Genomic DNA, 13,792 nt, shown 5'->3' on the forward strand with positions numbered 1-13,792 from the left:
CTGCTGTGTTGATCCAGCTCTACACCTTGTTATCTCAGATTCTCCAGCATCTGCAGTTCCTACTATCTCTTAAAGAAACGATTTCCATTGTTACTGTTGCAATTTAGAATTAGCATGTCAATACAGTGTGGAGCTGGAGGAACACAGCAAGTCGGGCAGCATCAGAGGAGCAGGGGAGTCGTTGTTTCGGGTTTACACTTTTCATCAGGACATCTGCAATTCTTGCTATCTCCTAGAATTAGCATGTGTCTGAGTCTCTGGTGGAGAGGCATTAAGTTGAGGGAGGTTTACTTATTATCTGTAATGATTTCTGCTCCTATGATGCTGCTTAGCCTGCTGTGTTCATCCAGCTCTGCACCTTGTTGTCCCATGATTTCTGCATGTGCGTGTTTGTGTTTGGAGGGGGAGGGTGGGGGGTGGTGCTGGGGGTTTGAAACAGGCAGCGTTTGCTCTGCTGAGTAGCCCTCCCTCCTGCTGCCTGACCATGGAATGGTATTGCCATTCATGGAGAAGTTTTCAGCCAAAAGAATTTGTGACAGCAAACGGTCTCTGTTATTGATTCAGTGTTGAGGCAAGGACAAATACAGGATCCACTTGGAACTGCTTGTCAGTGTAACTGTAAATTTAACAAAACATTTACAATAGTGTGGAACAAGAATAATATTTCAGCTTCTCTGCCAGAGTGTTTAAATGTATCAGTCCAAAATCAGTAACCGGTCCCTCCCTGTCTCATGCTTTAGCAAATGGACCAGACAAGCAGTAACTGTAGCAAACGGCAGCCTTCACTTCTCTGGTAGTGAGACTTAGTCCTATTTAAAACAAAATATATTAACTTCAGTCAGATACAAAACGTGACATAATTGAAAAATGGAGCAAGGCACTTCACAGAGAGCCAAGCCTGTACTGGCTGTTTTGTGCCCTGATGATGTTGAATACTTCCCTCTATTTGTGTATTTGTACCCTCCCTGTTCATTCCTGAAGATGGTGGTCAGATCAGAGTTTTAAGTAAATCTTAGACAAACTAAAACCTTGAGAGTAGAGGGAGTGCTAAAAATGACTAAATATTTGTAATACAGATAAGATTGCAAAACTCCACAAGGTAATGCCTTTCACTTTCATCTCACAGAATATCGTTTCACTTTCTTCCTTTGGTTATATTGCAAGTGTCTGCCCCTTTCTGTAACAACAGGTTCTGTAGCGGATGTGAGTTGAACCTCCTTTATTGATGATGAAGCATCTTCCCATTTCCAAGTGGCTGGCTCAGTTGGGTGTCCCTGAATACTTCAATGAAGAAAATAACGGCATAGATGTGAGTGTGACTAAGCCGACGGACAATTCCTAAGAAAATAGTAATCTGCCAACTAACGAGCAAAAGCAAATCTTTTTCAGCTAATAACATTTTAAAGGTATTTAATAGATGGCAGTTAGAGATAACGTGGTTCCTTTGTTCACAAAGGGAGGCAGGGATAGGCCAGGTAATTACAGACTAGTCAGTCTGATGTCAGTGGTGGGGAAATTCATAGAAATCATAGAATCCCTACAGTGTGGAAACAGGCCATTTGGCCCAACAAGTCCACACCGCCCAGATCCATCCCCCTACCCCTGCATTTCCCTTGTCTAACCCACCTAATCTAAACATCCCTGAGCACTATGGGCAATTTAGCGTAGCCAGTCCACCTAGCCTGCACATCTGTGGACTGTGGGAGGAAATTGGAGCACCCAGAGGTAACTCCAGCAAATTATTGGAAAAAATTCTGAGACAGGATCAATTGTAACTTGGAAAGGCTGGAATAGTCGGCACAGATTTTTTAAATATCCCTACAGTGTGGAAGCAAGTCATTCAGCCCTCTAAAGAGTACACACCCAGGACCACCCCCACCCCCTCCTTATCCCAGCATTTCCCACAGCTAATCCACCTAGCCTGTGCATCCCTGTATTGACAATTTAGCATGGCCAACCCACCTAACTTGCGCACATCTTTGGACTGTGGGAGGAAACTCTGCACAGTCACCTGGCACTGTGAGGCAACAGTGCTAACCACTGAGCCACCACGCCACCCCAAGAGAGAGATCCTGTCTGATTAATTGAATTTGAGTTTTCTGAAAAGGCAACTAAACATATTGATGAGGCTGGTGCAGTTGATGTGGTTTAGACTATGGCCTTTGACAAGCTCCCACATGGAAGGCTGGTTGAAAAAATAAGAGCCCATCCAAGGCAAGTTGGCAAACTGGATTGGAAATTCAGTTACAAATAGGAGGCAAAGGGTGATGGTGGAGAGTTGTTTTTATGATCGGAAGCCTGTTACCATCAGTGTATCACAAAGATTGATGCTGGGATCAACGCAATTTGTTATGTACATTGGATGTGAATGTAGAAAGTTTAGTTATTAAGTTTGCAGATGACACAAAAATTGGTGATGTTGTTGTTAGCGAAGAGGATGGTCTCAGGCTACAGTCTGATATTGACCAGCTGCTAAATTGGGCAGAGCTATGGTAGATGGAACAAAAACAGAAATTACTAGAAAAACTCAGTGGGTCTAGCAGTAACTGTGAAGAGAAAGGCGAGTTAATGTTTCTGGTCCTTCTTCAGAATGGCAGATGGAATTTAATCCTGATAAGAGCAAGGTCATGCTTTTTGGGAGGCCCAATAAGGGAAGGATGTATACAATGAATGATAGGTCTCGAGGGAGTACAAATCCGTAAGTCCCTCAGTGCGGTTAGACAGTGTGGTGAAGAAGACATATAGGATGCTAGCCTTCATTAGCTGGAAGCAGAATATAGGAACAAGGAAGTTTTGTTACAACTTTATAAAATATTGGTTCAGGCACAGATGGAATAGTGTGGGGACCAGAACTGCACACATTAACAGAAGGACACGATTGCACTGGGGAGGGTGCAGAGGAGATTCACCAGGATGTTGCGTGGGGTGGAAAGTCTCAGTTATGAGGAAAGACTTCATAGGCTGGGCTTGTTTTCCTTAAATCAGAGACGGCTGAGGGGGCTCTGATTGAGGTATACTAAATTGAGAAGCATAGACAGAGTAGATTGTGAGACTCCTTTTTTTTTCCCTATGGCAGACTTGTCTAGCGCCAGAAGACACAAGTTTAAGGGGAGCCAGTTTGGAGGAGATCTGAGAGAATTTTTTTAACCCAGAGTGTGGTAAATCTATGGGAATGTGGTGTCTGAGAGGAGGCAGGTACTCTCGCAACATTTAAAAAACATCTGGATGAGAACTTTAAAATGTCAGAGTACAGTAGGCTATGAACCAAGTGCAAGCAAATGGGATCAATGTAGTTTGGTGTTTGTTGGTTGGCATAGACACGATGGGCTGAAGGGTCTGGGGTTTCAATGTTGTATGACTCATACTATACCTGATTGTAGTGGAAAAGCCGACTACCATTTTACTCTCTAGTGTAGCAATATTGAAGTTAATGTGAGGCTGTCTTACCACCTTCAAGCAATGAGGTCAGCTAGCTCATTACAGACAAGGTGTCAAACCTGGGACCTTGCTGGCTGATGGATTCAGTTCTCCCTGGCTGTCTGTGGGAAGGGGGGAAATCAAAAAGGGCAGGAGGAAGATCTGATCACCAATTTTTCAATAGTAAAATCTCTCTCTTTCTTCCCCTGCATTGGTATAGTGGATTATCGCTATACTATTAATCCAGAAACCCAGGTAATATTCCATGGCCCTCTGTTTAATTGCTGCGATGGTTGTTTAAATTTTAATTGAGCCTGCTCCACTATTCAATATGATCATGGCTGATCATCCAACTCTGTATCCTGTACCCAGTTTCTCCCCAGACCCTTTGGTTCCTTTAGCCTTGAGAACCATATCTTAGCTCCTTCATGAAAACATTCAATGTTTTGGCTTTAGCTACTTTCTGTGGCAGAGAATTCTGCAGGCTCGCCATTCTCTGGATGACGAAATTTCTCCTCATTCCGGTAAGAGGAGTTGAGTAGGTTGGCCCTGTACTCTTTGGAATTTAGAAGAATGAGAGACATCCTTTATTAAAACATGTAAGTTTCTTCAGAGACTTAACAGGGCAGATGTGGAAATGTGGGAGAGTCCAGGACTAGTGGGCTTATCCCAGAGTAATGGGTCAAGGATGATTCGATTGGACATGACGTCAGAGAATGGCAGAGCAGGCTTGATGGGCTGAATGGCCTACTTGCTGTCCTATATCTTATGCTCTAGCAGAATCAGTGGTAGGGGTAATTGGTGAGCTAGAGTGTTATCAGCATTTTGGAACAAGCAAATGCCAGATCAGTAGATGATCTTGCCAAAGGGTGGAAATAATTAGGATTTTTTTTTGTATTTGCAAAGGCAGTCTTAATTAATTAACTTTTAGCTGAACTTGTGAACCACTAGTTTTGATGGTTTAGCATTGTGAGCTTCTGTTTCTTCAGGTTACTCTGGAGAACAACTGTTCCTTTGTCACCCTTGGGGAATCACTGGTTGTGTTGCCAGAGATTTCTGTTGAGCCTGCACATAACTTCATCTCATCAACTGAGCCTGCACCTAGTGGCAATCACCTATCCTTTAAAATGCTGATACTGCACTACATCAGTCTGTCATTAAATAAATAACTTGGAACCAGGAGGAATAATAATACATCTTCTTGAACAAATAGTTCGACTCATCCAGTAATTTGTTTAATCTTTAGCAATTACTTGTTCTATTTGATACTTTACTAAGAAATGCTAATTTGCTGAATGAGGCCCATGCTTAGTTATGCTGTTTAGTTGTGACAAATAGAATGGAACAGGACCCTACTATTGAAGTTTACTCTCTTCAATTCCATCTTTCTTAACATTCTGCATTATGTGGATGATTCTGTTGGTGTAGTTCGTGTAAAATCTTAAAACAACATTTATTCAGGACAGCTTTGCAATTTTCCTTATCCACTAATCACTAACTACATTAACAATTAGACCTTCAAACTCATTGCAAAAAGAATATTATTCCCTAGTTCCTAATTGCTGTACGATAAATAGATCTGAATTACTGCCTGTACCAGAAGTATTATCTATTAGTTACCACACTGACTAGGAAATTAATACCATAACAGGTAACTGTATCAAAAATTTACCATTCCCTAATTGGTAACTGTACTGGGGATTTTGACCCTTGATCAGTAGCTGCAGAGAAACTTAATATCTTCATTATCAATGCCCTTGGGATTTCACCTTCAAGTTAGTAAATGTGTTTGGAATGGTATCTCCTAATTATGAATTCCACTTGGACTATGAGCCCCTAATTACCAACTGCAAGAAATATTTAGTAATGTGATTGCTTTCTAAATTTGGAATATAACTTCCTAATTATTAACTGCACTACAGATGTATGGCCCTAATTACTGACACTTTGAATATCATTCTCAAATCCTATCTTGTGTAGGAATATCATTCCTAAAATCATGAGGGATTTGAATAGATTAGGCAGGGAAAGGCTCCTGCCACTCATAGAAACGCAAGAGATAATTGGCAAATTAAACAATAGAGAGATGTGGCAAAACCTGTTCAGGCAGCAAGCTGTTAAGAATTAGTTTCAGAGAATCATTAGAATCCCTACAGGGTAGAAGCGGGCCATTCAGCCCATTGAATCCACACCAACCCTCCGAAGAGCATCCCATCCAGACCCACCCCCTACTCTATCCCTGTAACCCTGCCTTTTCATGGGGCTAATCCACCTGGCCCACACATGCCTGGACAATTTAGCATGGCCAATCCAACTCACCTGCATATCTTTGTGGGAGGAAACCAGAGCACCCACAGGAAACCCACGCAGACACTGGGAGAATGTGTAAACTCCACACAGGCAGTCACCTGAGGCTGGAATCAAACCAGGTCGCTGGTGCTGTGAGGCAGCAGTGCTAACCACTGAGCCAGATCATGCTGCTCGAGAATGTGACAGAGACCATTTCAATTGGGACATTTAAGAGGGTGTTGGTTTATTATCTGAATAGGGATGATTGTGCAGAGTCACCAGCAGAATAGCACTCAGTCACTGCTAGGACTGAATGGTCTGCCCTGTAATCTGTAAACTAATTGAACTAGGAATTACATCTTTCAGTCGGAGCATTGAAACTTAATTAACAAAAACAGAAATTGCTGGTGAAACCGAGCAGGTCAGGCAGCATCTGTGGGAAGAAAAAATTAACATTCTAAGTCGAATGAAACTCTTCTGACTTCATCAGAGTCACCAGTCTCGAAACATTAACTCTGCTTTCTCCCCACAGATGCTGCCACACCCGCTGAGTTTTCCCAGCAATTTGTTGTTTTGTTTCAGATGTCCAGCATCTGCAGTTCTTTTTATTAAGTTTCAATAATCTAAAACACTTGGTGACTTTTCTTTGACCTCTTGGATGCTGGATAATCCATTTGTATCATTGTTGGACATGGCACACATTATGATGTTATTTTCAAATCAGATCCCAGAATGAAATCTGGCTTGATAGATCATATTTTATTTAATGTATAGGCTTTCACTGAAACATAGGCCTATGAGGCTGCAGATTTGGTTAACTCAAAGAATATAATGCAAAAGAAATAAAAATAAAATATAACAGTCTGAAAAACAGAGCTGAATAAAATCCATCTACTTCCCAATACTATCATTTTTTCAACAAATCACAATCTGGAGAAATATTCCTTCCCTATCGAAACTGAGACTTGAGTTAACTGCTTTATCTCAATTCCTGTCTTGTGAGCTATGAGGCCTTTTCCCTTTATCAGTCACATAACTGAGATCTTAGACTTTCTCAGTTTATTGTAGAATTCTAGCCAAACACCCCAGTCTGGAGGCTTCACAGACTACTCTTTTTCTCACTGATATAACTTATTCCCCTAACAGCTCTAAACAATCTCCTGGGAAAGACTGTGCTTGCCTCTGACCACAGTCAGGTCTCCTTTGAACTGAGGGTTCTGATGAAGGGTCACTGGGCTTGAAACATTAACTCTGATTTCTCTCCACAGATGCTGCCTGACCTGCTGAGCTTTTCCAGCAACTTTTGTTTCTGCTCCTTTGAACTGAACCCAGAAGCTTATTAACATTTTTTTTAAAAGACATGTTCATCCTGGATTCCACTACAACTGATGGCTTAATGTTCTCTCCTGTCATAAACTCCCAACATATGAACTAACATCTATTAATACTTCAGGGGTCCTTACCCTCACCTGCTCCCTGATACATATTTGTTTAAAATCATGGTTACTAAAAGATTGACTTATTAACTTTAAAACCCCTTCACAAAAATAAGCCACAGCCATATTTCACTAGTTTGAAATCCAAATTCTATGAAAAAGAAATATATACAAACCATGACAACAAGGTGCAGGGCTGGATGAACACAGCAGGCCAAGCAGCATCATAGGAGCAGAAAGGCTGACGTTTTGGGCCTAGACCCTTCATCAGAAAAGGGGGAGGGGAAGGGGGTTCTGAAATAAATAGGGAGAGAGTGGAGGTGGATAGAGGAGAGGAAACAAACAGGTCGAAGAGGCGGGGATGGGGCCAGTAAAGGTGAGTGTAGTTAGGGAGGGGATAGGTCAGTCCAGGGAGGACGGATAGGTCAAGGGGGCGGGCTGAGGTTAGTTGGTAGGAGATGGGGGTGCGGCTTGAGGTGGGAGGAGAGGGGATGGGTGGGAGGAAGAACAGGTTAGGGAGGCGGGGATGAGCTGGGCTGGTTTTGGGTTACGGTAGTGGGAGGGGAGATTTTGAAGCTTGTGAAATCCACATTGATACCATTGGGCTGCAGGGTTCCCAAGCGGAATATGAGTTGCTGTTCCTGCAACCTTCGGGTGGCATCGTTGTGGCACTGCAGGAGGCCCAGGATACTTGGCCTGCTGTGTTCATCCAGCCCTGCACCTTGTTGTCTCGGATTCTCCAGCATCTGCAGTTCCTACTATCTCTATATACAAACCGTGCACCTTTCATCTAACATGGTAGATTATGCTGATAGTTGAGTATGACGAGCTCATTTATTTAAAGAGTGGATATGTAAGCAGTAATGAAAATTGTCGGTCTGCCTTTATATGAAAAGATTTTCTGGCCATTTAGATAAGTTTATCTTGAAACAAAGTTCTTATCTACATTACTAAACAATATGATTCACCGTTCCTGATCTTATGCTTCATGCACGATTTGGAATGGACTTTCATTTTATCCCAATTTTTCCTTCCTCAATTCTTCTTTGTTGTTTTAAACTCACAAACAGTGACTGTTCATTGATATACAGTTCTAGAAGCATTGAGATCTCTGTAGTCCATTACTGAAAATGCCATCAGCAGTGAATGGCATTAAGCTTGATCATCTGTCACTATCAGGTTTTCTGTCTGATTTTCATACAGTCTCACTTTCAGTGATTAACAACAACCTTGAACAGCAGCCCTGACTCATTATCCCCCTTCAGTGATCCAATAGCATTGGTGCTAACTGTTAGCCCACAGCGATTTGCTGATTCAGCGAAGCCTTGGATTCAAGTCCAGGAATTTCCTGTTTAATGTCACTTTATAAATTTGCTGAGCCATTGGCGAGTGGATGGTCCTCTTATTTAGGACATCAAGACTCCAGGAAAATACATTTAGAAGATAAACCAGATGTCGAACAACAAAAATAATTTACTTTCTAAACTCTCTTTACACTGTATGTATCACAGAGAAACTCCACCGATGAGGTTATCCTTTGAGTTTAATTGCAGTCAGAATCTGACATGATTGATATTGTAATGTTTATAAATCCACAGTATAACTTTGAAGTCTGGTTTTAAAGGTCAAATTACAGTTTATCTTAACTAGAGGTAGCTGTAAAATCCACTAGTCATTTTGAAGAGCCCTGTAAAAAACAGTTTTATGGGCTTTGAACTGAAGTCTACATGTAAGTAAGAAACACTGGTGATGAATTGAAAGCAAGAGGGTTGATGTATTAATCCCATGTTGAATGACGCTATAGTCTGGAACTTTGTTGTGCTGATTCTCATTTAAAAGAACTGTGACAGTGCATTTACTTGATGCCTACTGGTTCAAAAAGAAAGGTAGATATGTTTAAACAATATCACATGTTATACAGAATAGCACATCCCAAACTACATTCAAATGAAGAAAATCCCTAAACATCAAAAAACCTTATGTAATGCAATTTGCTATAACTATAGGCTGAAATTTCCCATTAACTGGTGGATATTTTTGGGAATGTCTCATCATGGGTAACAGGGACTTTTCTCACGCTAACCTCAGCTCTTCACCTCTTTAGTGTCTTTCTTGTTCAATTGTGCAGCAGGAGACATGGAATTCCTGCCACTGCTGGAACCTTGCAGAATGCAAGATGTAGGCACCATATTGAAAGCTCGGCTACACTCCAGTGCCAGTCAGGAACTATCTTGCACACTATCCTCTTAGGAAACTGAAATGTTACAGAAAGGGAAATTGGCATCCCTCTTTCCAGACAGAGAATGGGAGGTCTTTTTGGATGGGGTGGTCAAGAGAAGAGCCATTGTCTACCGAGCAAACCACCCAAAGAGACCAAGACACCAAACACAGAGAGAAGATGAAGATCAAAATGTTTCCGTCACAGAATGGCTCGGCTGATATTCTACCAGAAATCAAGACACCGCCTCCTATGAAATAATATCTTTCTTTAAATATGGGGACCAAAGCCGCTCACAGTACTTCAGTTGTGATCTCACCAACAACTTGTACAGTTTCAGTCAGGCTTCCCTATTCTTATACACCAACCCCCTTGAAATAAGTGCCAATATTCCACTAGCCTTCCTGATTACCTACTGCAAGTGTATGTTAGCTTTGTGTTTTGTGCACAAGTACCACAGCCCCTCCCCGAGTCACTTTTTGTTTTGCAGATTTCTGCAGCTTTCCTCCATTTCAATAATATGCTGTTCTTCTGTTCTCCCTTCCAATATGAACAATTTCACTTTATCCCACATGTTACTTCATTTGCCAATTTTTTGCCCACTCACTTAATCTATCAATATCTCTCTGTAACCTGTCTGTATCCCTCTCACAATTGCCTTTCCACCTGTTTTGTCATCTGCACATTTGGCCACAGTACAGTTGCTTCCTTCTTCCAAGTCATTAATAAATATTGCAAACAGTTGCAGTCCCGGCATTGATCCCCGTGGAACCCCACCAGTCATGGGTTACCAACCTGAAAAAGAATCCCTTATTCCCACTTGCTGTTTCCTGCCCATTAGCCAATTCTCTGTCCATGCCAATATTCTATTACCAACACCATGGGCTCTTCGCTTATGACTTAACCTTTTGTGAGGTACCTCTTAAATGCCATCTGAAAGTCCAATACAGCACATCTACAGGTTCCCCTTTATCCACTCTGGTTGAGATTTCCTGAAAACACTTGAATACATTAGCCAGAGATAGTAGGAACTGCAGATGCTGGAGAATCCAAGACAACAAGGTGCAGGGCTGGATGAACACAGCAGGCCAAGCAGCATCATAGGAGCAGAGGGGCTCCTATGATGCTGCTTGGCCTGCTGTGAATACATTAGCCAGATGTGATTCCACTTTCATGAAGCCATGCTGATTCTGCTTGATTAGGTAGTGATTTTCCAAATGTGCTGCTATTATTTCCTTAATAATTGATTTCCACATTCTTCCAACAATAGAATTTAGACTAATCAGCCTATAGACTTTTGACTCCCTGCCCTTTAGAATAGGGGTGTCACATTAGCAGTTTCCAATCCTCTGGTATTTCTCCAGAATCCAACAATTTTTGGAAAATTACAACCAGTGCAACCACTATCTCCACAGTTACCTCTGTTACGATCCTCCGATGCAAGCCGTCACATCCAAGGAACTTGCCTGCCTTTAGCCCCATTAGTTTGTTTGATACTATTTCTCTACTGATGGCGATGGTATTTAATTCCTCCCCCACATTCTTCAGTATAAAAGGGATGCTCGGGGTATCTGTCACCTTTAAAGATTGATGCAGAATATCTTTTCAACTCCTCTGCCATTTCTTTGTTCCTCATTCCCCATAACTATATCACCAAATTCATTTTTAAAGGGGCCTATCACTTTAACCTTTCAGTTCCTTTTTATATATTTAAAGAAGCTCTTATTGTCAGTTTTTATAGTCCTTGCTGGTTTACCCTTGTTGTTTATTTTCTCTGGCTTTTTTATCTTCTTAGTCCTCCATCGTTCGATTATCTTTAAATTTATCCCAGTCATTGGGGCTTTTGAGTCCGTATATGCTTTTTCTTTCAATATTCTCCTTAATTGCCTTTTATATTATACATAAAGGTGACCATTTCCTCAGCTGGGGGGAGAGGAAGAGTCTCCAGGTTCCTGCATAAATTGTGGTGGAAGATTGGCAGAAACTTTGAAGAAATGGCATAATCAGCTGTAACGGGAGAAAAGATTGTGGATTTTTTTGGCAGTCCCCATTAACACCTTTGCCTTGGCTGCTGTTCCTCTTTGTATCCATCTGTAAGAGTAAAATCTAGCACTCTTGTTTATCAGATAACCCACTGGAACCATAAAGTTTGTAACCATAGCAAGACCAAGTCTATTTAATTGCTTATCTACTATTCTGGTGGTCATATAATGCAGTGTTAGTAAAGTTGGAGCTTTTTCTTCTTGGGACAGAGATAATCTTGCATAAAATATGAGCACTGCACAGATGCTGAGTGACCCCTTGGACTAGGTTTAGTCCCTTTCTTTCCTAGGAATACATTCAGCCCATTGAGTCTGCCCCCCCCCCCATTCAATACAATCATAGCTGTTTGAACACTTAACACCTTTTCCTCACCCCAGCCCCATAACCCTGTACGCCAGTGGTAATCAAAAACCTATCAATCTCTTAAGTGTAGTGAAAGACTGAGCCCCCACAGCTCTCTGTGGTAGAGAATTCCAAAGGTTCACAGCCCTCTGAGTAAAATAATATCTCTTGATCTCAGACTTAAGGGTACCCCACTTATTTTTCAACTGTGGCCCTTGGTTCAAGACTCCCTAATGAGGGACGTATCATGGCTACATCAATCTTCTCGATCCCTTGAAATATTTTGTAAATTTCAATTATGTCGCTTCTCATTCTGCAGAGATTTGAAGAATACAGGCCCAGTTTACCCAATAAGACAGTCATCTAATATTCTTGAGTAGATTTGTAGCTCGGGTTGTGGATGCTGTGGTTGGTTCGTTAGTTCGCAGACCCCCGCTGTGTAATAAGATCAGACACCTGGATAAGAAATCTATCCAACAGAAAACTGACAGACGCAGAGAATGCTGTACTAATACGTGGACTCAATTACAACCACAGAGATGCTAACAAGACAGAATTCCTAGCCACGCTAGAAGCCACTCTGAGGACCAATGGCATCAATGAGGAAACTCAAAAAGCCATAAAACAGACGGTAGTCCCGACGTTGACCAGAAGGAACAAATTCAACACACTCAACACAACAGAAAGAGAGGCCGTGGAAAGACTGAAAAAATACATTAACATCATAATCCTACCAGCGGACAAAGGGTGTATCTCAACAAGCAAGACTACATCACTAAAGCACAGACGCTACTAGCAGACACAAATACATACCGACAAGTGGAAACAGACCCGACACTGCAACTGAGAAACAAGAGACTTAAGCAGACCGGAAAAATCAACAAAATGGACTACCTAAAAATGAAACCAGAAGGGACAAACACCCCCTGATTCTACAGCCTCCCAAAGGTACACAAACCGGAAGTACCCCTCAGACCCATAGTCTCCCTCCCAGGCACACCAACACATGGGTTAGCTGAGGAGTTACAGCGAAGACTAAAACACCTCATCAGCAAGTCACCCCACTCAATCCACTCAGCCCAGGAGTTCCTCAAATCCCTCAACGACATAAGAATAGACGGAGATGAGACCATGGTGTCATTTGATATTACCGCCCTATTCACATCGATCGACATACCACTGGCAAGAGAAACACTAGCAATGCTACTGGAGGAACTGGACCCGAATAGCACCATCTCCATAGATAACATGCTGAAGTTACTGGACCTATGCCTCACGACCCACTTTACCTTTTTAATGGCCAGATCTATGAACAGATCAACGGGACACCTATGGGGTCACCCATGTCTGGACAAATAGCAGAAACAGTGATGGGGAGACTTGAAAGCATAGCTCTTCCATAGATCCAACCCAGACTATGGATCCAATTTGTGGACAACACTTTTGTCATCATTACACGAACTAAACTAGAAGAAACACACCAACTTATAAACAACATTTTCACCAGCATCAAATTCAGAGAAGAAGGAAAGAACAAACTGCTCCCATTCCTCAATGTGATGCTATAACGCAGGGTCAATGGGGAATTTCTGACCAAAGTATACAAAAAGACCACACACACACACGGATCAAGTCCCAAATTTCAACAGTAACCAGCCCAACACCCACAAACGGAGTTGCATGAAAACACTATTCAAACGAGCCACAACACACTGCAGCAACCCAAAACTATGCCAAAATGAAGAATATCTCCACCAAGTATTTAGAGACAACAGATACCCGAACAGCTGGGTATGACGATGCCTGTCACACAAACAACAGGAAGATACAGTATGCCCCGACACACTTGTCATGTTAGTGTACATCAAGAACATATATCCAAACTGACCACAAGACTCCTATGGCCACTGGGCATCAGAGTAGCACACAAACCTACATCAACACTACGCCAACAGCTAACAAGAACCAAAGACCCCTTACCCGCTATGGACAGAACCAATGTAATATACAAGATTCCATACAAACATTACATTAGACAGACAGGAAG

At 41.9% G+C, this 13,792-nt stretch overlaps 1 long non-coding RNA gene across 1 annotated transcript in view; it reads left to right on the top strand.

Annotated features, from left to right (window-relative positions):
• The window catches only part of LOC125484232, a 24,079-nt gene extending 12,702 nt beyond the window's left edge, over positions 1–11,377 (top strand). Inside the window, exons 2-3 of the long non-coding RNA XR_007263067.1 lie at positions 1,190–1,309; positions 11,268–11,377. This is a non-coding gene — a long non-coding RNA (uncharacterized LOC125484232). The remainder of the gene's footprint in view (positions 1–1,189; positions 1,310–11,267) is intronic.
• Positions 11,378–13,792: the final 2,415 nt, after the last annotated feature.

The sequence above is a fragment of the Rhincodon typus genome, chromosome 10, assembly GCF_021869965.1.
Source record: "Rhincodon typus isolate 14 chromosome 10, sRhiTyp1.1, whole genome shotgun sequence".
Lineage (NCBI taxonomy): Eukaryota > Metazoa > Chordata > Chondrichthyes > Orectolobiformes > Rhincodontidae > Rhincodon > Rhincodon typus.